Source organism: Chenopodium album, chromosome 20 (assembly GCF_948465745.1).
Source record: "Chenopodium album chromosome 20, dcCheAlbu1.1, whole genome shotgun sequence".
In the NCBI taxonomy this organism is placed as follows: domain Eukaryota; kingdom Viridiplantae; phylum Streptophyta; class Magnoliopsida; order Caryophyllales; family Amaranthaceae; genus Chenopodium; species Chenopodium album.
Window position 1 is genome coordinate 7,992,777 of NC_137853.1, and position 24,128 is coordinate 8,016,904.

Here is a 24,128-nt window from a genome sequence, read left to right on the forward strand (position 1 = left end):
AATATTGTCTGTTGGTTAACTTTTTTGGTTATTCCATACGAGCATCTTTTTATATGGGTTTATTTATCATTAATTTTATTTTATTTTATTATTATTTTTTTTTACAACTACTTAATTTATATATTAAAAAAAAACTTAATTTTATAATTTTAAATGTGTTGAACTCATTTTGTAAATTAATTTTTTACAATTTACAGGATATAACTATCTTGTTACAAAATTCCTTTAAAATTTTGTTACATGAAGACGCAGGAGCCTCTATTCCGCTTGGGTTTTATATAGCTCAGCTTGGTCGGACTATCTATGGGGGTTCGTTAGTTTCACTACAAATTGATGGCGCTTGGTTCCAAGACTCTCAACATGCTGGGATAGGTTGGTGCTTGGATAATGATGACTGGGTGGATGATCGAATCACTGGAGGAAGTAACTTCGGGGTTTGTACTTCACCTTTACATGCGGAGGCTTTGGCTTGCTTGTACGGGCTACAATGGGCTTTCGATTGACGTTTTCATTCTATCACGGTTTTTACTGATTCATATAATCTTGCTAACCTTCTTCGGGGGGATGGGCGAGGTAACGTGGCTTACCTTTGGCTCATCCGCAAAATTCAACAACTTGGCTCAACCTTTTAGTATTGTTGTATATACAAGACGGATTGTCAGCGTGTTCATCGAGCTCATCAAATTGCGGGGGAAGCGGCGGTTAATTTTATTTGCTTTAGTAATTAGTATGTAATCTTTTTGTATCCTTTGTCAAAAAAAAAAAAAATGTATTAGTACCAAAAAAGCCTCCTATTGGTATAAATGAATGTGTTTTGGGTACTAACAAAGAAGTCTCTATTTTTATATTTTTTTTGAAAAAACAAAGAAGTCTCTTTGTATCAACAAAATCTAAAGTATACGAGTAATTGGTTGATTATATTGGTAGGATGTTGCTGCCAGTGAAAGCTTAGGATTACAATCAGATTCTTGGAATGTTTGAAAGGTAAATATAGATCTTTGTGTGCCACTTAATGAGTTAAAACTACAATGTAAGGCTACTTGGGGTTGTAGCTTTGGGAATTGATTTGGTATCTTATGCCTATGAATGTGTCAAATACTCAAATGATATCCAAATTTAAGCAAAGTTGATTTCAGCCTGTTAAGTTATGTATTGAATATTGACGCATCTCAAGGCACTTGGTAGATTCTTATTGGGATGAAGCAATGTTTTGACATGCCTCAGATGTTCCTCTATATCAAGAATGAGTTCATAGATTAAGAAGTTCTCAACCCTTATGTTTAGAATAGGGATATTTTAGTACATAAATCGACTCAATTTTTTAAAAACATTCTATAAACTGTTATAATAGGTGAAAAAGTATGAATACTGAAAAAATATGCTATGGTCTTTCCTAATATATTTGCACCCAATGCAAAGTACTAAATAAATAAACAAAAACTTTTGTATACACCCGGTTTACGCTAATATTACTGTACATCGAGCAGTATAAGGGTAACTTTTACCTAATTTTAGGGTAACTTTTTGTGTTTTTTTGGGTAACTTTAAACATAATACAATTTTTATATAAATAGACAACAAGAAAAGTTTTATAATAGTAATTTAATTACATTCAATCACTAATAATTGATTTTTAGCCATTTAAAATGTGATTTTTTACTAATAATTTTTATTTGTATTGGATTACTTTTATGCATATTAGGGTAACTTTTATTCATTTCAGGGGTAACTTTTGATCACTTTAGTCTATTTTTATAATGGATGTATAATAATTATTGTACACCCGATTTTTTTAAAAGTTTGTGATAAATAAATTAATAGAATTGGATAGAGGTTAATCCGTATTTCATTTCAACTTAATTTTGCTTAATTTAGCTTTTAGTTGGTTATAATGTTAATTCTTATAAAGTAACAAAATAACAAAATAACACATTTATTTTTTCTTATTAAGCCAATAATATATATATATTGATCCAACTAAGAATCCAATAATATTATCCCTCTTGCTTAATGCTCACTAACCACCAAAATACTTCTTAAAAAAGAAAAACCCCCCTACAATAATAACACTAATACCTCCAAAAAAATAAAAAAACAATTTCCTAGAACAGAAAGAAAAACAAAGGAAAATACAACGGTCATAAACTACACGGGCGGGTAATCATAGTGAGACAAGCACGTGCAATCCACGTGGATATTTATATCATCAACAAACTCCCATAAAAGTCGAACCAACTCCTCAACTCTTCTTCTTCCCTCTCTCTCTTCAACGGTCATATTTCACCGACATCTCTCCAACGGTAACATTCCATCTTTTAACTCAATCTCAACCTCAACCGTCCAATTTCCATCCAACGTTCAATAACACTCCAAATTCTCACTATTTCCCATCATTTTCCAGTTCTCAGTACTTAAAAAGCACCCCAATTTCCGGTCAACAAAGTAGCTTTGATAGGGACAGCTATGGAAGTAGTGAGAGAAACATTGATAAAGTTGGTATCTTTACTTTTTTTTTTATTGTTTCATTTCATTATATAAAAACAGAGTTTGCTTAAGTTTTATGGTTTTTTTGGGTTAATTAAGGTTGTGTTTTTGTTCATCTTAGGTTGGGGAATGTTGTTTCTTAAGTGAATTTTGGTGGGGTTTTTCGATTTCTTGCTGATTGCTATGGAATTCGCTGAATTGGGTGGTTGTTGTTGTTCTTCCTCTGTTGTTCAGAAATTCTGCCTCAATTTTGATGATCAAGTATGTTTCTTTACTTCTCTTGTATTTTATTCAATTCAATTCGCAATTCTAAGACTTTTCAAATGAGCTTTTTTCATTCATAATATTATTGGAATCCGATGATTTATTTCTTTCTTTGATTTTTGATTTAGATTCATTCATTATTGATTTTTGTTCATATGTTATAGCCTTTTGATTTACATCATCATTTGTAGTTAGTCCAAAATTCATTGATTCATTCTTAATTGCACATAAAGTACTCATATAGATCACATAATAACCCAATTCTTTGTAGAGAAACACATCACAATTCACAAATCACAATTCACTCGATTTTTCGACTCATCGGATTCCGGTTTTTGTTCGTAGAATTCGCACACACTCACCTACAAAATTCACATAGCGCACAAACAAACATATCTGTTATTATACTACAATAGTGCATAGTGTGTGCATGTTTTGAGATTTTAGAACAGAGCATACATCAGAAAACAGAGTGTGTGAAAGAAAAACAGAGGAGGAAGAAAAAAACAGAGGAAAAGAAGAAAAAGTAGGGAAGAAGAAGAAGGAAAAGGTGGTTTTTAGTTGAGAAGAATGTTGGCTGGGTGTTCATCAACATTATTGTCACCAAGGCATAGATTAAGGAGTGAAGCATCAGCTTGTCATTATCCATTACCTTCAATGAGCACACAGAGATTGGATTTACCCTGCAATTTTTCAAGAAAAGAAGTATCAGTCACTCGTCCGCCGCAGTCGATTCGAGGGTTATCAGTCGAGAAGCCGATCGAAACAAAGGGATTGAAGCAGACAATCAAGGTACCGCCTTCGCCCGAGGGAAGGAGGGAGATCAAGGCAGAGTTTTGGGCTGAAAAAGGGAAGAACTTGAAGAGGAGGTTCAGTGATCAAGGCTCTTTTGAAGAAGATGATGATGAAGATGAAGAAGAAGGGTCTAGAAGAAAGAAGGGAAGATTTGATTTTGGAGAATCTGAGGGTTTTTGGATGCAACAGCCTGGTTTTGGAGTGGTTAATTACCCTCAATTGCCTTTTTCAATTTCTTGTTCAGGAGAAGAAGAAAGGAGGGTTTGTTTTGGTGCTCCTACTGATGTGGTTTCGCCGCCGCCATTGCCGCCACTGTCGCATAACCCTTGGATTGGTTCTGGTGTTACTGAGATTACTGAGTATGGTGGTGAAGTTGAAGGTGAGCCAAGTCATGGACCTGTTACTACAACAACATCAGGGTCAAGTTCTTCTTCTGAGAGTCATAGTTTGGGGCTTAGGCTCAATGAGAATGTTTCTGAGCATGAGTATGGAAATGGGTCTGTGAATCCTAACCCTGGTGATGGTTCGAGGGCGGTTAGGACTCACAACGACGATGATCAGACCGAGCAGCAAGGGTTCGAGCTTGTGAGCTTTCTTTTGAGTTGTGTGGAAGGTATTGCATCAAGGAATGTTCCTGCAATTAATCATTTTATTGCTAAGTTGGGGGAGCAGGCTTCTCCAAGGGACCGGTCTACTATCAGCCGTCTTTCAGCTTACTTCACCGAGGCTTTAGCCTTGAGGGTGACAAGGTTATGGCCGCGAATTTTCCACATAAGTGTCCCTAGGGAGCTTGATCGATTCGATGATGAGTCCGGTGCAGCTGCATTCAGGTTGCTGAATCAGATTAGTCCTATTCCGAAGTTCATTCACTTCACTGCTAATGAGATGCTGCTGAGAGCCTTTGAAGGGAAGGATAAGGTGCATATCATAGACTTTGATGTTAAGCAAGGGCTGCAATGGCCTGGCTTTTTTCAAAGCTTAGCCACGAGGCGTAACCCTCCTAGTCATGTTAGGATCACAGGGATAGGGGAGTCGAAGCAGGAATTAGTCGAGACAGGAGAAAGGTTGGCTAGCTTTGCTGAGGCATTTAATCTGCCTTTTGAGTTTCATCCGGTTGTTGATCGTTTGGAGGATGTTAGGTTATGGATGCTCCATGTCAAGGAAGGAGAAAGTGTGGCGGCGAATTGCATATTACAGCTTCACAAGACCCTATATGATGCTAATAATGGTGCATTCAGGGACTTCATGGGTATAATCCGAAGCACTAACCCTATAGCTTTGGTTATGGCTGAGCAAGAAGCTGAGCACAACGAGCCCACTTTGGAGATGCGGGTTTGTAATTCACTAAGATACTACTCGGCCATCTTTGATTCAATTGATTCTAGCCTTCCTTTTGATAGTCCTGCAAGGGTGAAGATTGAGGAGATGTTTGGGCGCGAAATTAGGAACATTGTTGCTTGTGAAGGGAGTGACAGGATTGAAAGGCATGAGAAGTTCGGTAATTGGAAAAGGAGGATGGAGCAAGAAGGTTTCCGAGGTATCAGGAGGGACGAAAGAGAGGTGTTTCAAAGCCAGATGTTGCTGAAGATGTACTCAAATGAAAGGTACAATGTGGAACAGCAAGGAGATGAAGGCATTACATTGAGATGGATGGATCAGCCTTTGTATACCGTCTCTTTGTGGGGTTCTGTTGATGCTGCTGCAGGGTGTTCTTCCAGTTTTTCCCAGCCAATTTGATTCTGGTTGCTGATGGATTTTGCTCGAAGTATAGGAAGTCGAATTCTTTGTAGGTGTAGAGGAATTCTTTGATTCTTTCATGCAGATAAAATTCTTTTTGTGGATCACAGTTCTACAGGATACAGTTAGCCATTTTTTCTGATACAGATTTCAATTTGATTTCTTATATAGGTCATACATATTTCTAGCTAGACTGTATGAAGCACAGTTTTTTCATGTCTATTCTTCAATTCTTTTGTCAAAAAAAATTCTTTGTAGTTGTTATTCAGAAATATGTCTATTCATTTGTTATTCAGGATCATATGGAATAAAAATCATTCATATTGAGGTTTTTTCATCATTGTGTTTTCCTCGCTTTTTAGTAGTAATCATAATAGTAAGTTTACATACATGGTGGTATAGAAGCATGTTTCTGCCAATCTTTTCATTGTCAGATTTTGCAAACAAATCACCATGCCTTTCAACCTAGTTTTCTTAAATTTGACAGTAAAAGCAGATTGGCAAAAATGATTATAAATAATGTCAATAAGACTGTAACAACACTTTGTTAGAGAAGATATTTGATTTGTAGATTACAATACAGCAACTACACTCAAGAGATGTGTAAATCCAAGTATAAATATCCAAGTTTGGATTCTTATTTCTTGCTCTAATGGTCACGTCTGAACGAATTTCAGAAGCATGTACTTGGTGGACTTAAGGTGGTGTTACAGTTTCGTCCATCACTGCTGGTATTGCTCAAATCAACAACAAAATCTTTGAGGTGTAAGACTATGGATGATGCGGCTGTTGGACTTCAGAAGCAGATCCAGAAACACCAAATCACTGTAAGACTTGATTTGAAGATTTATAAATTAATTGACAGCTCATGGAAACAGATCAGAAACATACATACTGATGCGCAGTTGATTTCTTTGTCAGGTAATTGGAGACAATGCTATAGATAAATGCAAAATAAGCTGAGAAGAATATAGCCACTGTACTACCATTCATTTTCTGAAAGTGTGTTTCTTCATTAATCAAAGGACACATTTAGTACACAATATAAGTACACCTTGAGTGTCACAAAATGTTTATTACTCTAGAGAGTAACAACAGCATGAAACCGCATCCTCTCTCAGAGTTGGGCAAATAAGAGAGAATGAGAAGCAATCACAGTTTAATAATGTTGCTTTCTCTACTCATGATCTAGGGGCAGTGGCAGCCTGGCAGGGTTATCTGCACTCGCTGTAGTTGCTTTCACCATTCAACAAAAGTAGATTGGCTACAAACGATTGAAATTAAAGAAAATAAAATCAGCAACAATGAGCCTGTAATTATGTATTGTGGCTCTAAAGTAGAGGGCAATCAAAGTATGTAACTGCCATTTTTTGCCTTAGTTTGTTGTGGGAGCGCTGTTAGTTGTTATGTTGATATATAATGTCTTCACGACAGCTACAGGGAGTTACTGGGTAGACTGTAGCCCTGTAGGATTACTAGAAGTAAGTGCACTGTATAATATTTTTCCATATATAGCTTCCAACATTGAATTTGAAACAGAATAACAAGTTTCCTTGCAAGCATGACACCGTATTCTTTTAAGATAGTTTTGACTTCAAGATAATGGGGAAGGGGGGGGGGGACCTTGTGTAATATGGAGCTAATGCTTAGAACATGTAGCGAAATTACTTGGTTTTAAATAAAAGAATGAGCAACAAACGCATTTCTCCAAAGAAGGGCTTCCTAATGTTTTCTCTACTAATGCTATCTACACAGGAAACAGATGCATACTCATATTGGACTGTAGGAGCAGTTGCTGGGATATCTCTGGTTGCGATCATTATTCATAACATTCAGAAGGTGCGGTATGGCAATATGCCAGGTCCAGGTGAGAAAATTACCAGTAATCAACTATATATTCCAGATGACCAGGCGCAACCTCAAAAACTCTGCTTTTCTGCTTGTCACTGTAACCTTAACTATAGCAGTTTTGTTCCTTCAGGTTGTATAAATCAGCTGAAGTTCCAAGTTGTTCTGTGCAATGAATTATTTGTACTACATAACTGTTACTCAGCACTTAGGAGTTAGGACCAGTTTAAGTATACTGCATTTATTAAGCGGAGTAGCTCATAAGGCGTACAACTGTACAAGTGTATAACTTAATCATCTTTTCGTTTTCAGTGTATGCAGTAATCCCAACATAGTGTGTATGCTCTTTTTTCTCATACAAGTTTCGTATAATCATTATAAATCATGCAATTTTAAATCAATTGACTCTCCTATATATATAAATTTAGGACCGATAAATGATAATGCACTTACATCAAACTTCTTGTTCATTCCATGTAAGAAAGTGTCACACACCTTGACCTTTGAATGGTCAATGCAAGTGTCGATCAAGAAATTTCAATCCTTTTAGTGATCATGAAAGGGTCGATTCTGAAATTAAAGAAATTGGTAGGTAATTTAGAATTTTACTTTGATAGCCTAGACTCGATTAGAGACCATCTCTCGCAAGCAATGAGGGGTATATAAATATCTATCTATGTTTGGGTCAGGCTAGGAATGAAGTTTCATTTGTCCTTAGAGCACCTGGGTAACTCACTAACCTCCCCACAATACTCTCTCTCATACTTTGGGGTAGCTCACTATTGTAAATGGTGACTTGTGAGTAACTCACGCCATGTGGCACTTCTCTCTTCCAGGTAACTGACATCCTAGGACCATGTGCATCAAGTTCAACATTTTAATTTTTTTTTTGCCTTCTACTTGTGTAAAAGGACGTCAATTTTGCAAGAAAAAGAGAATTGTAGGGTTACTCACCATTGTAGAAAAAACTAGAAGTGACTTGCAATGATAACTCATAATGGTGGAAAATGATGTAGAGTAAAACGGTAAAAAAGAGAAAATGATGAGCAAGCCCACCAATGCGGGTGCTCTTATATACCTAGCATTGAATAGGAAGAACTTGTCAGAGTACTGCACTTAGTGATAAAAGAAGTTACGAACTAACACATAAAAACACTTCATTTAATGAGTAAAAATGGAAGGGAAAAAAAAGAGCCCATCGTTTTACAATTAGATGTAAATCAAAGTATTTACATCTAGCCGCAACATATAGCAACATAGCGCAGGAAAAAGAATATGGGTAGATGTAAATCAAAGTATTTACACTTCATTCAGTATGGGTAGATGTAAATCAATCAAAGTATTTACATCTAGCCGCAACATATAGCAACAAAGCGCTGGAAAAAGAATATGGGTAGATGTAAATCAAAGTATTCAGTATGGGGAATTTTACTTCTTATTCTGATGATGAAGTCTGCACGACATACAGAAGCATATTCATGGTGGACATTAGGTACAGTTACTGTGATTGCCGTCTTCTCAGGTACGTCTCTTCTTGTCCAGAGAATTAAGGTTTGGAAAGCAAAAGAGAGAGGCAGGAAAAAATATAAAGGAAAGGGAAAAGGTGTTGAAAGACTGGTTTTTAAAAAGTTTGACGGAGCAAAAAGATCAAGTTCAAAATTTGGATTGCAGAGTTTCCGGTTTGATGAGGTCGGTAGAGGTCTGGGTCATCAACTCCATGACTAAGAAAACAAAATAAATGAAGACTGATATTGCCTTCTCCAAGCCTGAAATAGATTGGGCTAGGTGGAGTCATTAATCATGTGGAATCTTGGTTGCAATGTTTTATGGTAGAGGGGATTTGGCTGAGAGAGAAAAGATTGGAAGATTTGGAAGCAACTTATGTACTACCTCCGTTACAGGTTATGTGCAACGATTTGACATTTTTGGAAGATTTGGAAGCAACTTATGTACTACCTCCGTTACAGGTTATGTGCAACGATTAGACATTTTTCCTCTTTACTTTATGTCAAATCGTTGCACATAACCTGTAACAGAGATAGTATATCATGTTTGTGTGAAATATCATATGGTTTGTCAAAAAAGAAAAAAAAATGATATGGGATTTTATAGGAAATGAAGAAAAAAGTGAGGACTTTGTAAATTTTCATTTTCTATTCTTCCAAGATTTGGAGTAATTTGAGACTAGAGGCAAGAGGAAAGTTTAACGTTGTCAATCAAAATTATTACTTTCTCGTAGTATAAGTAAGGGCCTGTTCACATTTACTTAATTTCAGTTCAGTTCAGTTCAGTTCAGCTCCAATTAGTTCAGTTCAGTTCAGTTCCAATCAGTTCAGTTCAGTTCAGCTCTTAATTTTCCTCTCACATAAAATATTCATTTCAGCTCAATTCAGTTCAGTTCAGTTCAGCTCCAATCAGTTCAGCTCAGTTCAGTAAATATGAACAGGCCCTAAACCAAACACTAGATTCCCGATGCCTTGATATTCTACCTCTACTATACACTCGATCTATCTAGGTTTTTTTTTTTTTTATTTATAAAAAAAAAATTAACTGGAAAAAGAGCATCATTAAAAAAAAAAAAAAAACCTATACGGCATCTTTAATAATTATCAAGATCCATAAACACACATATCTAACACAACTTTTTTTATTTTTTATGCAAAGCCAGGGGCGAGATTAGATTAAAAAAGTTTTACAAAGTTACAAAGTACAGTTAGGGAGGTCTCTCTCCATCTAACACAACTTTCATAATCAAAACCGTTAATTTTAAGCAAACTCGAGCAGAGTTTCATCTCCACCACTTCAAGCTTGACGCTAGTAGTGTTCTTTGATATCCTTGTATCGTTCCAAACAGAGATCTTCACATTTCAATTTCGTGTTATAATTATTCAGATTAAAAAATTGATAATAGATAACCCCTACACCCTTTAGAATCCAGATCATCTTCTCCGTTAAAATTACCTTAGAAACAAGGATTTGAAATCCTAAACAAATAAAATTAAAATCAAAACTCTCACAAGGAGAGGAGAAAACCTTTTTCCAAGGAATACATCAAAGTATTTAGGGGTCGTTTAGTTGGGGGTAATAATCAAAGGGAAAGGGAGTGAATAGGCTCCATTCCCGGCCTTTGTTGTTGTTTGTTTGTCACATTTTGTCATTCCCTTTATCCATTTTTATTTTTGAGTTTACCCAATTTTACTCCACATTGATTCCCCACCCCCCCCCCTCTCCTCCCCCTAGACTTTTCCATTCCCTTTCCATGGCCATCACCTTCACTCTCTCTCCTCAACCCTAGAAAACCTAAATCATCGGCAGCAACCACTAAAGGCCACCGGCGACAACCACTAAAGACCACCAGTGATGAAGCCTCCAGCTGGAACTCCGATTAGCCTCCCTCCGACCACTTCTCGCAAGAACCACTCCACGACAGGGTCCATGAATCGCTGCCCCTCTCTCCCCGAAAAGCGCTCCCCCTTCCCTGAAAACGTCCACCCACCTGCGAAAAAACCCTAGTTTATTGTTTGGCATTGTTTTTTGTTTTCAGTAAGTTTTTTTGAAAACCAAAAACAAGAAATAAGAAAAAGGTGTTTTTACTTTTCTATTGTTATTTTTCAAAATTATCATGATTTTAATAAGTTTGACTATTTTTTGATTCACTATACAAGTATGATATATATCATATGTTTTTAAAAAACAAAAAACCAAAAAATAGAAAACCACAGTGATGCTAAACGAACCCTTAGTTGTTGATTGAACTTTGATGATAATTTTTTTTTTTTTGTTTTTGTTTTTGTTATAACTTATCTTCTTAGCTTTAAACTTCACTTCCAAAACAAGTGGAAATAATTTGAATAGAATATGGCCTAATTTCACCTATATTTTGCCAAACAATATATTAAAATTGTAGAACAATTACTAATGTAAGGTGAAAAAAAAACCTTATATATAGATGATATTAATGACATTAAAGTTTATAGATTATACCTTTTAGAGTTCAACAAGCATTTAGACTATGTTTTGTTTAACTTATTTATGCAAATAATACGAAGTATGGGAGAACATATCATGTCATTCATATACTAACTCTGTTAATTGTTATGTGTAACTTTGGAATATCTTATACGTCGTATCTCGTAAATAATACCTCAAAGTTGCACATAACAATTAACGGAGGCAGTATATGTGCTTATTTTCATATGAAATATATATGTGATCGTATCAAATTAGGAAATGAACTGAACACGTCATTAGCCTTGACCGGCTAAAAACTAGACTTGGGTTATTGCCTTATTGTACGGTTGGGTCAAGGTCGGTGCTGGTCGTTTATTGTGGCCCACTATACCCTACAAAAGCCCTGTCCATTTAAAACCTTTAACCTTGATCTACCCTTTTTTTTGACGAGAACCTTGATCTACCCTACCCAATAACTAGTTCTGTTAAAAACTAGTGCCAAAACTCTCCTAATTTCTTCCTCAACAATTTGTTTTATTTAATTTTCCTAAAACACCCCTAGGCCCTAGATCACGATTTATGCGTAAGGGTACGCCAAGCCCCTGATCCTTCCCCCCTATCCCTCAAGGTCTCTCTTCTCTCCTCTACGAAAACTGAAAAAGAATGTGATCACGTTAGTTATTGCGAGTGATGAAGGTTCTTGACCCAGAAAGTAGCATTATATTGTGATAAAATGGAAACGCTTAATGGTTATCATCGGGGTGATGAGCATCCTCCTTGATCCATTTTATCTATACATTCCCAACGCTAAAGGCCCCAAGTTTCTAGGCATCGATTTTGATCATGCGGGTGTCTATTTCTCTATCTTCCGAACACTCTTAGATTCATTTCATCTCCTTCATATGATCATGCAATTTCGTGTAGCTATACATGCTCCGGTTCCCAAAATATTTACAAAAAGTAGGAAATTAATCGAGGACCCTCGTTTGATTGCCATCAAATATTTGAAGTCCTGGTTCTTTGTCAATCTAATCTCAATACTTCCATTTCCCCAGGTAATTCTAACTCATCTTAACAAGTACCAATAGGCATCACACTTGTTCAGAAATTTTTATGTCATATACAGTACTTTATGTATATATAATTATATGCACAATTAGGATTAGTGCTATTGTACCGCTATATATATGGATCAATGGAATGCACTCCGATTGAAAGAGCTTTCACATCTAACACCTTTAAGGCTCTAATTAGTATGCAGAATGTTATTTGTAACAAATTTTTGTATCAATGTCTATGGTAATGCCTTTTCATCTTTAATTTCCCATTTATATTTATCTTTTCCCTCCATAAATTGCCTTTATCACTTTAGACCTTTTATCGCTTACTAAATGATTGGCCCTCTTTTCAAATCTGTTTAATTTCTATTGGTAGAGTCTAATTCACAATGTAGACCATGAGGTCTCCATAAGCTACTCATTCAGCTCTTGGAGCTAAGTAAAATATTTTAAGGATCTATTGCCAATTGGTTTTATGAATATAACTTAACCTGTTTTGTGTGACATAAGCTATTCATTCAGCTCTTGGTTATGAATATGCATTTTATTTGAAATGATCACAACCTTTTCCCAAACATATACTTCGAATTGAATACCATGTATTGTTGTAATATAATTTGTGTAACTCCACTACATTAATACTACAAACTCTATGTTAACATCATCCTCTCTTAATGTTACAGATCATTCTTTGGTCAAATTCTGCTGAGGTAAGTAGGACATTGTCAATGATTGTGACAACGCAGTTTGCTCCGCGAATGATAACTATGGTTCCTTTGAACACCAAATTCAGTGACGCACTTGGTATTGTCGTGAAGAATGTCTGGTCTGGAGCAATCTACAACCTTTTCATTTTCATTTTGATTGGACATGTGAGATCTAATCCTGCAAGCTAGATTTATTTTTGTAGCAAAGCATAGGAGCAAATAGTGTGAATTTTTTTTGTTGCTCTTAATTTAACTAATGAACTGCTAGTAACATAAAATTTTTCTTTGTCTTTTGTTATCACTTTGGAAATTTCATAGGGTAAACCACTTTTATCAACTTTTTTCTTACTGTTCTTTTTCTTTAATCACACTTATAATGCAGTATATAGGAGCAATCTACTACTTAAATTACATGGTGAAACTCGACCTATGCTTGTATGTCGTGTTTGACAAGGAGATGAATGATGTCCAGCCTTTCCGGCATGATTGCAGTCAAGTGCATAAGGAATGTATCAAGAATTACATAGAACTTGGCCAAGGGATGCTCTCCGATGCTTTTGCAAATGAAATTGGTTTAAAGAGCTTCGTCCAAAAATCAATCTATTGTTTCGTCTGGGGAGTCAGAAGCTTAAGGTAAACAGTTCTCCATATTCCGCAGTACTATCAAGTCTCAATTGAATCGACTTGCATAATCACTGATAATTTGCAGCACAATTTGATTAATCATGCAATTTTCATTGTAAGTGAATTGATGTGCTGTACAGTCAGTCGCTAGTTTACATGAAGACAACAATTGATGTATTTCAGTTAACTAAAGCATGGTGGGTGCAGCTCTTTGGGCCAAATTTTCGATACAAGTTTCGACGAATGGGAGACATCATTCAGCTGTATCATCATGATAAGCGGTCTTGTCTTGTTAGCAGATTTGATTGCCCACATGCAGGTACTACCTTTCGTTCTCAATATCCTGTATGCATAATTTGTAATTGCTTCTTTTACAGACTTATCTTTTCCTGTTCTGTGAAGACCAGTGTACAATCTGCAGGGGCAAGAAGAGAGAAGCAGAGGATAAAACAGAGAAGACTAGAGGAATGGACACATTACCATCACCTCCCTCACGATCTAAAGAGGCTTGTTAGGAAGAGTGTTCAATCAGAATGGCAATGCACTAAAGGCATAGACGATGAAGCCATCTTGAACTCACTTCCATTGGACTTACGACGTGATATTAGAACCCACTTGTACCAGGAACGTGTTCGCAATGTGAGTTTTCCCATTTCACAGTCTACCCTTGGATTCTCAATCATTCTAAAATTCATGATACTGATTAGGAAACTTGTGTGGTATTGGATATGATCGCGTTTTAACCAATACTTCCTCTTTCCCTTAATAATTGGTCACACTTAAGTTGAATAGGGTCTTTTTGAAAAAATAAAGGTAACATGTCACGTCTGCATTTCAGATACCTCCTTTCACGAGGATGGATAAACAGCTTGTTGATTTCATCTGCGGACACCTTAGGCCTTTCACAGGGGCAGAAGGAACATACATTGTGCTACAAGGGGATCCACTTGACAAAGTGGTGTTCATCTTCAATGGTAAATTACAGCTTACACATCATAGCAACAGCCATGCTAATTCGAGGAGTCTCGAAGCAGGTGACTTCTTCGGGGATGATCTGCTAACATGGGCTTCTCAACCAAATTCATCAACCCAAGATCTTCCACCTTCATACTTTACAGTCAAGTGTATTAGCAATGTCGAAGCCTTTTGTCTCCATGCTGAAGATGTAAGGCTTTTGGTTATTTTCAATTATATTCAGAAATTTCATTTTGCTTTAAGAAAACATCATGCTTGATTCCCAAGGAAATAAGCTAAATATACTAGCTTGGAAAATAATGGGATGTAATTAATTGTAGCAATTACATGAATAAAGCAAGAATTTGCATCTCTAGAACAGGTTTATTGCTCTGGTTTACAGGTACTCCGTAACATTGGGCCTTTCTTTGGGCCCTTTAACAGAAATGTTTGCTTAAGCGCTTTATCTTTCTCCCACACTTAGTTTATAATAAATGAAGTTGTGAATCCCATCACTTAATTTTACTTCTTTTTTTCTTTTATAAATGCATTACTTGAACTTTGATGCTTGTCGATTCACAGCTTAGGTCATTAATATTTTTAATACTAGTAGAACTGTAGAAGTTATAAAAAGTCAATATCACCAAAGTATATATTTTGTACATCAGTACATCTCAAGACATGTTTATTGAATTGAACAAAAACGCTTGCCCAAGTTGTTTAATATAGAAGACCGACTATTGATGTTAAGAAAATTATACTTCTAGTGTCGCTAAAAATTTACCTTAAAAATCAAAGTATTTGGTCAATTTAACAGCATGATGACTTTCTCTAATCTCTAGTGGGACAATGTCCAACCCTGATCTCCCTACGAACAAGGAAAATTCCCAGGATTATCAAAAGAGTGGAGGAAAAATCAACATTTGACTTTTTCATACATTATATCACCATACTTTTCACAACATATCGTTCCATCAAACTATTAAGATGTGTTTCCCTTAAAAAAAAAAAAAAACTATTAAGATGTTTCCCCTCAATAAAAAAAATAAAAAATAAAAAAAAAAAAAAAAAACTATTAAGATGTCAATAAATACTCCGTAACAATTAAACTAATGAAAGGTCCACTTCATGATTGAAGTGGAAACACACGTAAATCATGCATGTTATTTGGTTTTAGTAATAATAAGGTGACAATGCAAGGGCCTCAATGCCTCACACAATCATAATTGCCAAAATTGGTAAAATATGGTGAGTGCATTTCGATCAACTACCATGAATTTTTAAGATTAAAAATTGGTAATTGATATCGAATAGATACTTTAAGATTAAATTAGCTACCTTTTTGCCAAATTATGGTGGGTGCATTTCGATCAACTACCATGAATTTTTTCCATCTTATTAATTTATTATTTAGTTTTGTTATTTCTTCACCTAAAACCAAACAAAGCCTTAAACTTAAAACCTCAAATAAGTAATCATAGTAAACTCGATTGGTAATTGAAGTAACTCCTTTAAATTTATAAAATAATATTTTATGTCTTCTTTTTATGACGTGGGATAAATACAGTCATACATATGAACATAATAAATTAAAGTTTCAATTGCAACATTCATCTTGAATTATTATATTGTATTCACAACCACAACAATGTTAAATTAAGAATTTAAAATCATAATTTAACACTTAAACCATCATGTAAAAGTACAAACTCTTTTAAACAAGTGTCTTAAAACATTTCATTTTCTTAAATATGATAGAGTTATGAGAAAGAGAATGTTGGAAAGCTTAATTATATTGATGTAATTCCATGAGTATATATAGTACATGAGTAAGCAATATAATACGACTAGATACATTAGAGTACTTGTCTAGGTACATTAACTAAGAATAAGGGATATTTTTGACTATCAACCTAAAGAGTAAATTAAGGAATAAATCAAGGGATCATTATCCTTTACAAAATACTGTAAAAAGGTTTGTGATAGGGAAAGTATTATAAAATAGAGAACTAAACTTAAACATCACAAATCCTTTTATGAGTCTCCACAATTGATTAATTAAATGGTTGAATATGAATAAACAAATTAAGGTGATGAACACACTCGAAAGTACATAGTGTATATAAATATATAATAATAGAGGGGCATGAATATGCGTTAGTACCAAAAAGTATACGTGTATCCAACACAAATTTTGGTGTGTTCACACAATTAGAAAGGGCATTTGGACATAAGACCAAGACCATCCAACCACTTATCAAAAATCATAGAAGTCGGTCAAACACTACAAAGTACAAACAACACCCAAAAGACCAAGATTTCCATCCCGATCTTTTTAGTTTTTTTTTTTTTTTTTACTCCAGAACCTTCCTTGCCCCCATAAAGATTCCATACATGATACACACCAATAACTACCTATATGCGGCGTATTTCGTAGTCAACAACTCCACATACTATTGGTCAACATATATAGTATATAAGTGGAGTATTTTACTTTACCGTCTTTTAAAGTTTGCAACCTTTGAAAGTTTGATCATATTTTATGATTCGTATTTATTAGAAATAATATGATACAGAGTGATTGATTGTCGTTTAAATTTTAATTTCAAAGTATTTGATTTTTAATTTATATTCCCTTTGTTGTTTTATCATTGTCTCATTTGTCTTTTAGGTATTTTTAGCATTTGCTTAAAAAAAGTTATTTTTAGCATAGTTTCCATTATACACTTCCTCTGCTTTGTTTTATTACTTACAACTCACCTCACATGTACACAATTTGAGAAGATATTAGATAAAATTGATTAGAATTATTTTAGATTGTATCAACTTAACTCTCTCTTTCTAATTGTGATAAAGTTTATTACGTAAAAAATTTCTAAATAGAGAAAGGGCCTGTTCACATTTACTTAATTTCAGTTCAGTTCAGTTCAGTTCCAATCAGTCCAGTTCAGTTCAGTTCAGCTCTTAATTTCCCTCTCTCATAAAATATTCATTTCAGCTTAGTTCAGTTCAGTTCAGTTCAGTTCAGCTCCAATCAGTTCAATTCAGTTCAGTTCAGCTCAGTTCAGTAAATGTGAACAGGCCCTTACACATTAGGAACAAGGGTAATTTTATGTGCAAGATTGCAATTACACATTATTAATACTTTTAAAAATTAAGCTAATGGTAAGGCCATGTTCTCTTCACCTTAAAAAAATAATATTAAGTAAAAATAATTTCAGTTCAGTAAAAATAAGTTCAGTTCAGTAAAATTAATTTCAGTTCAGTAAAAATAATTTCAGTTCAGTAAAATTCAGTTTTCTTAAAGAAGAGTTATAATAGAAAATCAGTAAAAATAATTTCAGTTCAGTAAAATTAAGTTCAGTTCAGTAAAAATAAGTTCAGTTCAGTAAAAATAATTTCAGTTCAACAAAATTAAGGTGAATCAAACAGGGCCTAAATATTAGAAATTTTATGTCATGATGAAACTAACCATATCACATGAAAATGATTTTTCTTACATTAATAAAAAATATATTATGATTATATAATATTTTTTTTTCAAATTGAAAAATTCTAAAAGGACAAAGCAATAAGGAACAAGAGTAATTTTAACAAGAAGATTTTATCTCTTTATTACAAACTCTAATACAGTCACAAATAATGAACCAAGAATGATTTTATTAACTTTTAGGTTGAGTTTGTCAGTTTGAGTTTAGGGGTTCAAAATATATATATTAGGGGACACTTTAAGGATTGAGATTTCCTTATCTTATACGTAGTGCTTTTATATTTAAAGTGTCTAACCTATTAATCTGGATTAGGGTGGAAACTAAAGCATATACTTTATGCAACGACCCAAATGTCACATTTGATGTAACCCCTTATTAAAATCCACGTCAGCTCTTATCTAATATACAATCATAGGTGGTGATTAATAGGCGCATTGCTAATTAAGATTTGACAGATGTCACTAGTGGGGTTCTATTTTTTTAATGTTAGTGATGCCCATGTTATTTGCTGACTCACTCCCACGTTTGCGTTTAAGGTGTTGCTAATTTTGTATAATTTTTTTTTCTTTTTGTAAATGGCATTACTAAATTAGATCAAACCCCACTACTCCACTAGTATAAAAGAAAACCTCAAGTCTTAAAGATAACCTAGGACGAAGAAGAACTAAACAAAGGCAAAATCACTAACCTTTTTGCTTATTATAAGGTCGTAAAATACAATTTATTAATGGAGGAACCCATAGCCCATTGAAAAAGGTGTGATACTAATTACTAAACATACTTAATAATATTGTGTGAAAAACTACTAGCTCCTAAAACCTAGATTAAAATAAAGATGTAAATATATTCAAATTCTCATAATAGTATATACTCCCTCCTCCCCTTTTGATAGTCCCTTATGGACATTTTTCACGGGAATTAATAAATACAATTAAGAATAGTTAAAGTACATTGAAAAAGTAAATTGTCATTGGGTATGCAAAAAAGTAGACAGAGAGAGAAAGTAATAAAAGTACATGGGAAAACAAAATTTACATGGGAAATATAACTTTGCACAAATATTATTACAAATTGGAGGGAATTTTGGTAAAAAAAATTAATATTAATGGTAGTTAGAATAAGCAAATGGGGTGAATATTTTGGACTAAAATTTGCCCATAAAGGACTATCAAAAGGGGACAGAGGGAATATATAGTAATGAAATTTTAGATCACTTCAACTCATCTAATGCAAAAATTCAAACATGTATATTGGTATATATGTATGTTATATTTAAAATTATTATGTGTGTACATCTATCTTCTATTCTTTATACTCTGTATTTCATATATTATGTGACTTTTTAAAACAAAAAACTGAAAATTATAGTATTGCTTAATGGGCTCTAAGATTTTGTTAAATTTTTTGAACGTAATTTTTCATAATTTCAACCTTTTTTTTTTTAAATTTGAATATGAAGTATTACACATTGTAAAAAAAACAATACTCATATGTAATACGGAGTAGCACACAATAAAGTTATTAATAGCCAAACATCTTTTTTTAAAACCATAAAAGGCAAATGGTGTAAAGCAATAAAGGAGGAATTCCTCCAAAAAAAAAAAAAGCAATAAAGGAGGAAGGTAACATTACACGTGCAAAGGAACGTGCATACTGACTAGTGATGAATTTAATTACAGATTACCATGTATGTACTTATAAAATACCAAGGCAATTAGGCAAACCACAAGCAATGAGATCTACGTACTACTCGTAGGGAATTACCTAGTACATAATTTAGTATATAAAAATGCAAGTAACAATGCTAATAATAAATTAATAAAATCGTGCATAAGTATACATACATTGAATTTAGGCAGCTTGAAGTTGTACTGTGTGCTACTCAAACTGGCATATACCAACCCAAATTATTTGAGTATCTTATTGATTATGATTAAGGAAAAGAAGCTATCAAATCAAGTTAGAAAAGAGTCAACTTCAAGAAAGTTTATGGCTCGTATCATAAGATGATATGCACGAAACAAGGAGTTGTGTTATTTGTTGGGCTCAAAATAGATAGTATTATAGCACCCCTTCATGGCTTCAGAGAAGCATACTTGATAGCAGTCAACAAACAGAATACGTTGGGTTCTTTCTTTTTTTTTTTTTTTTTTTTTTTTTTTTTTTTGGGTTGCAAAATTAAATTTGAATTAAAATACTAGCTGTACTACTCCGTATATATTAAGCAGAGATAGTAGCAATTGGTTTATAATGTTTCCATTTTAAAGAATACGACTATACGAATATAATTATTACCTAATTGTCAATTACAAATCTAGAAAATTATCATAAGGTAAATAATCAACAACCAAGCATTCCATGAACGTATAAATTGAACTATCTAATTTGTTTTAGTGTTATACAATTTATACAAAGTATTTTGTAGTACATTTAATAATAATACAAGTAATAATACTGTAATAGACAAATTTATTTATCATCCTTTTTTAATTCACCCATATTATTGACAATATAATTTAATGAGTATAAATGATAGCAATAAACTTTAGAAAAAGAGTTACAAAGTATAATTTTGATTTGAATGTCATCAAATTAACAATCTACTTTTTAAATACGATACATGTTTAACAATATATCATGCTATCATCAATCCTCCCCCCATCTTTTTTAGTTTTACAAATTCTAACAATGGACTCCACTAGAGTTATTTTAATATATCGGATTACATTATAATTTACAATCCACTTCTTGTTTTAAGGATTAACAAAATCTTATTGAATAGTATTTCTTATATATTCCAAGTATATTCATCTATTGTGGCAAACCTATGATATATTATAAGCAAAGCTACATATATATAATTGAAAAAACCTTGAATATCTTGGATATAACCCATATAATATTCGTGAAATTGAAGATTGGTTATATAGTTTGGTACAACGAGTATAGGTCGATATGGGTAGGCGGCATAACCAAAATGATAGAAAATGTAATGGCAATGAATGAATGGTAAAGACTTGATATTCGTAAACATTATGAAATCCATGACTGTAGTTATCACGTGCAAGCTGGAATTATTTTGTCGACATCTTAAAAATAGCCACCTTAATTTGTTGTCATGTCCATTTTCTTGCAGATTGTTATGTTAACTTTGAGGTCAGATTACGACATACCATGTGACTCTTGGCACTTTCTAGAAATACCAGTAGTGTTATTTGTACTTGATAAGTACGAACTCTCTCTGCTTGCCTTTCAAATTTTACTCCTCCATACTCTATACTATTAGGGTGTTTAGTTTACTTTCTTTCTTTAGGGAATCAATGATAAGGGCTAATATTACTTCTGTTTTATATTATTTGCAACGATTAGAACGATTTGATATAAGTATAGAGGGGAAATGTAAAACGTAGGTAGTCTTTGCTTTACTTAATAAGCTTAATCATCTATTATGGAGTATGGAGTGTATTGTATGAATGGGAGTTGATTGGTGATATTTACAAGGAAACTAAAGCACGAAGTGATCAGGAGAGGAAAAAAATTTGGTAAAGTATTTAGGTTGACCATGAGTAGATAAGGGTTGTGTATAAGAATGGATTTTAGTATATAAGCAGTCAAAATTAAAGAAAAGGGGGAGATACGGGTTGTGTATAAGAATGTAAATACAATCATTGATCTTACCATTATTTACAACTCTCTCTGTCCCATAATATAATATTTATATTATTTTTTGGTCGAATTTTAATATACGAAGTATACAAAAGAAAAAATAAACAATATGAGATACTACCATTTCATTAGATCTCAATGTGTAGCTTGGTTTTAAGAAAAATCAACTTATCAAAATTTTTGTCAATATTAATTAAAGATCGATCTTGATGATCATTTTCAAATGTGCATATAAAATCGGGCGAAATAAACAAGTAATATATTACTATCAAATATACCATTAAATATATAAGCTGTCACATAAAGTTGAAACCTTTTAAGGGTATTTTCTAAAAACTTAATTAAATGCATTTTCTATCACATTAATTTTGTAGAGGAAACCGTTTTAAACTTTAATCTGCAGAAAATCTGAATTGATTTCTTTCATGATATTTCAAGCATCCAATTTTGAGCCTCACTGTGATCATGCATTCAAGCATGGTGGCGTCCAAAGGGAAGGAAGCTAGAGCAAAAGAGTCGCCAACAAGTTTTAGAAACTTATAAACCGTTCACAGGGTGAAGGTTACACCCCTTCACGATCTTAGAGATCGTTAACTCCGTAGTACACTCCAAATGTTATTGTAAAGTACCCCCTCCATTCTTTTTTGTTTTTTTTTTCTCCGCTTAGAATCGTTACACTAGTAACTAGTTATTGGCCGGGATGATGCCCCGAATCATAAATTTATAAGTTTGATAAAAATTAGTTTATTAGTAGGGTTAATGTTGAACATTATTAAAAAGTGAATGAAAATATAATAAGAGGTTATACATATGAAGTGTTTTTCAAGCAAATCAAAAACTATTATAGAGAAAGAGAATTAAAGTTAGGCAAGTAAATAGTTTCTTAAGAAGAATAAATATTAGTACAATTCAATGCAATGAGAGAAAGGTGATGACACGTAGCACACATCTGGCACCAAATCATATTGAAAGAAGGGTGACACATGGCGTTAGCATGTTATCCATGTGAGTTTTTTTTTTTATTTTAAGTAATATTATAGATTATAGATTATAGATTATAGAAGATAGATTATACTGTATAAGGGCCTGTTCTCATTGACTAAACTCAGCTGAACTGAGCTGAGCTGAGCTGAGCTGAACTGAACTGAATTGAACTAAAATAAATATTTTATAAGAGAAGGAAATTAGGAGCTGAACACTGAACTGAACGGAATTTCAACGTAAGAGAACAGGCCCTAAGATAGAATAGAAGTTGTGGCCTTGTGAGTGTGTACTTTTTTTTACCTAAAATAATGATTTTCCTAATGTAATAAAATTTTATCGAATACATATCAATCAAATAATTTATGGTTCAATCGGTGTTACAAATAATGTTTAATATTATCACGTACTACACTATAAAATTCTATATTCCCTTTATCCTATAATAACAATGGACACCGTCAAAGTTTACACACATATCGATCCACTAATTTGACCTTATTTTTATATAATTATTGATGGAATTTCTTTTAAAAAAGTTATATTATGAAACTAAGGCCCTGTTCTTTTCACCTTAAAAAATAATATTAAGTAAAAATAATTTCAGTTCAGTAAAAATAAGTTCAGTTCATTAAAATTAATTTCAGTTTAGTAAAAATAAGTTCAGTTCAGTAAAATTCAGTATTCTTAAAGAAGAATTATAATAGAAAATCAGTAAAAATAATTTCAGTTCAATAAAAATAATTTAATTTCAGTAAAAATAATTTAATTTCAGTAAAAATAATTTCAGTTCAGTAAAATTAAGTTCAGTTCAGTAAAAATAAGTTCAGTTCAGTAAAAATAATTTCAGTTCAGCAAAATTAAGGTGAATCAAACAGGGCCTAAATTAATATTCTCTATTTTTTTATTATGTTAATAAAAAACTATAATAAAGTCAATATATGAATAGTGAAATAATATTAACATATCAATTATTCTAAAAGGATCTTTTATCTTATTTACACGTAGATCATATTTGATCACTAAAAACACAATAAGACATATTTTAATTTTGGATTTTTTGAAGCATATTTTTAATTTTGGACTAACCCAAATAATAACAAACTTTTTAATATTGGCTATGAAAACTTGGAAAATTTCCAAATAAAGAGATTAATAACCAATATATTTCAAATTGAACCAATTTTATAAAAATGTGTCATATATGGATCATGGATAAAAGGCAATAATTAAATTTTAAATACTTTTTACATGGAAAATATTAGGATTATCTTTATCCATCCTAGTAAAAAGGAAACAAGAATCAAATTAAACCAAAAAAAATGGAATTAGGAAAAATACCAGTAGATATGAAAGAAATAAAAATCTAGTCATGTCCACATTAGGAAGGACACAAATAGGAAAAAATCCAAAAAAATCAAAAACTTTACAGTTGTCAATTAAAATATTATATATAACATGTTTTGTTACATTTCAATGTCTTTTACCATAATCCATTTTCAATAATAAACCCATCGTTTTCTAAAAGAATAATCAAAATCAATTTCCCTCTATATATTTGTATTAAC

At 33.0% G+C, this 24,128-nt stretch overlaps 2 pseudogenes across 1 annotated transcript; both read left to right on the top strand.

The window, feature by feature from the left end:
• Positions 1–2,319: 2,319 nt before the first annotated feature.
• Positions 2,320–5,582, top strand: LOC145598025 (scarecrow-like protein 28 pseudogene; annotated as a pseudogene). The gene is made up of 2 exons (XR_014103471.1): positions 2,320–2,492; positions 2,606–5,582. The product of XR_014103471.1 is annotated as a scarecrow-like protein 28 pseudogene (transcript).
• Positions 5,583–8,517: 2,935 nt separating this feature from the next.
• On the top strand, positions 8,518–14,702 carry LOC145596736 (cyclic nucleotide-gated ion channel 18-like; annotated as a pseudogene).
• The last annotated feature ends 9,426 nt before the right edge of the window (positions 14,703–24,128 follow it).